The 2,862-nt window shown below is 38.8% G+C and overlaps 1 protein-coding gene across 1 annotated transcript in view; it reads left to right on the top strand.

Annotated features, from left to right (window-relative positions):
- LOC144643122 (uncharacterized) overlaps window positions 1-2,862 on the top strand; it is a 73,755-nt gene that overhangs the window by 32,794 nt on the left and 38,099 nt on the right. The window lies entirely within an intron of this gene.

Raw genomic sequence — 2,862 nt, 5'->3', positions numbered from 1 at the left:
GCGGAAATATTCTGTACTGTAGAATGGATTTAGGAAATAAAAAAATCACCAGTACTGATTTAATTCAAGAACCGTGCTTTACCGTAATACTATTTCAGCAATAGACCACACTTTCACCACTCGGGATGTTGGGAGAACACGAGAAAAGCTTGTAAATCAATAAGCCTTTCAAGTGTTCTCCAAAAATCCCACATGGTTTTATTACGCCAGTAAAGCCCTAGAAAATGCGGTTTATTGCTTTTATGAAAAAACTACAGAAACGTTCGTCAAAGAAATAGGAATCTATTTTATTTTTCGTGATCAAATGTCTTATTCTCAACAAGTTCATCGGATGACGCGGTAAACCAATCACAGCGGCTGAAAGAATAAAACACAGGTTCAGCTCCACACACAAAATTCACGGATCGACGCTACAAAAACGTTTAAAAGTTTTCAAGCTTTAAAAATCATAAGAAAAGAAAGTAAAAAGGCAAACTGTCACGGTACAAAATGCATTTAACGTTTTAAAGTTCTTTGACATCGAAAACTAGAAAATTGTGGCCAGAGTCATTCATCGCGAAACCTATCAGATCGCAGGATTTGTAGAATACCACCTGCTCACGAAGCAAAGAAAAAATAAACCGCCCATTTGTCACATTGCGCACAAGGGCGCGGCAAAGCTATAAGACATTTTTGTGTTATTGCTTTGTTCACTGGAAATTTTTTATGTCCTTTTCGCGTTATTTAAAGAACGTTTACTGGAATAAGTGCGTAAAAAAGATGACGGGAATGTATTGAGGGCTGGCGTCTGCGGCAAAAGTTGAATGTTGTTCAACTTTTCTGCAGAAGCTGTACCCACATTTGTTCTATTTAATTTTTACGCTCGAAAAGTCAGCAAATTCACGTCCTTAACGTACGTTAATACCGTAAATGATGTAATAAACGCCCACTCTCAAATAAACGTCCTATATCTAATAAACGCCTCCCCTAAAGTGTAAAGTTTGTATTAGACGCCACCCTCTCATAAACGTCCCGTGTCTAATAGACGCCCCCTCCAAGAATCACCTCAAAAACCAAGGAAATGCTCCATGGAGTAAAATCACGTAATTTATTTATTTTCTTGTTTGACGCGGACATCGAAGAGGCTAACAACGCCAACATGGTTGACCCCGATGACGATGAAAACGTCGATATCCAACTATGAACAACATCTCTTGGCTTTGCATTTGCGCAGATTAGATTAGTCTCCTACTCTATTTTGTATCATCATGATACTCCGCTAGCAAACTTCGCATCCTATTTGTTTTGTTGACGCCTCTCTCTAACAAACGCCTCATCTCTATTTATCGCCTCCCGTAGAACCCCGACAATTTAATAGACGCCCCGGGTGTTTATTAGATCATTTACGGTAACACGACAGTCGCAACGCACCTCAAAATTAAAATTTTCTCTGCAATCTGCAGCTTACGTTTTTAATTGAGGCACAGTTCCTGATCCCAGATTGACGATTTGAGCTCAACCTGTCGCTCACCGGAAGACAGTTTCGTTGTCTCTGTGTGTGTTTTTTATCTGAATTAAACTAAACTTCTTAGTGCACTTCAGATATCAGTTCCTCGACCAAATTTCTCCGCATTCAAATACAAATTTAAATATTCCGCACTTTTATTATAACAATGAGAAGACAAACCGCCAAATGGTCGCTCTGAATCAACCATTCGGTGCGTGGTCGCAAAAAAAAAACGAATAGTGTTTGAAAATTTAAATTGTAAATTATACATGTGCTGAAACATTCATATCGTCGCGCTGTGTTCTTCGGTCGAAGTTTACCATCCACCTTTAAGATTTCAGCTAGCAGAAATTAACAATTACCTTCGCCTATGCCTACAAAAAAGTACTAAGCTTCAGTTTGGGAGTGTTCTTACATTTGGAGCAGTAACGAAGCAAAAATACCGGCAACAAGAACTTGGTTTTAAGAAACGCTGCAAGCACGTGCTTGGGAGAAAGGGAATATATCACAAGGCAAATGTTTTCCCAGACTTTCCAAGGTAAGAATTGTACAATACAACAAAGTAGTTTGTAGTGGTAATTTAGCTTTTGCTTCTCGTAAGGCGTTGTAAGACCTTAGTTTCCAAGTGTTGTTTTTTGTCATGTTCACGGAGGCATACGGCTCGTAGTGCGTCAGGCTAGCGAAGCATTCACTTTACTGATACTAGCTACGGAAATATTTTATGATAAAAAACTTTCAAAGTGTAATGTTTTTCTTGTTCGCTAACGGAGCATTGTACTGAGTACATTGTGCGCGTTGTTCGCCTTCAAACCTGTTGCAGCAAAATGACTGAGATTGATTATATAAGTCTGCATGCTTAGAAATTTTAAATCAATCGTTTAAATCATTTGATCCTTTTCCAGGACTGGGAAATGACGATAAAACTGCGACGATTCCAATGGAGTGATCCATGACACGATTACCTCAGGTAACTTAAACCTCAAAACTTAATTTCTCCTTACAACTGTTTGATCTGTTTGATATACATTTCTTTGATGTTAGTTCGGAGAATTTGTAAGAACATAAAGAGGATATCCCTAAGTTTATGATTTTACGTTCTCTCACTTGTATTGATATCATAATGGGCCTGAATATTGGGACTTTAGGGCCCGGCTCCCTTTGCGGTCCCCACCTCTCCGACTTTAAGCCTCCGGAAATTAGACTTCGTAATCGTTTATGACGTTCTTGTTACCGTGTTTTCGCTAGTGCAAGGAACTGATATTTTAACTTGGGCATTGTGAAAGAAGTTTTTCTGAACAGTAGACGACAGGAGCAATACATTCGCTGGATATAGTTTTTGTTCCCTAAAGTGGCTAGCAATAACATCATACCTTTGT

The sequence above is a fragment of the Oculina patagonica genome, chromosome 2 (assembly GCF_052425735.1).
Source record: "Oculina patagonica isolate OP01 chromosome 2, crgOcupat, whole genome shotgun sequence".
Taxonomy (NCBI): Eukaryota; Metazoa; Cnidaria; class Anthozoa; order Scleractinia; family Oculinidae; genus Oculina; species Oculina patagonica.
Note: the sequence above shows the minus strand (reverse complement) of the source record. Positions and strands in the feature narration are given on the sequence as shown.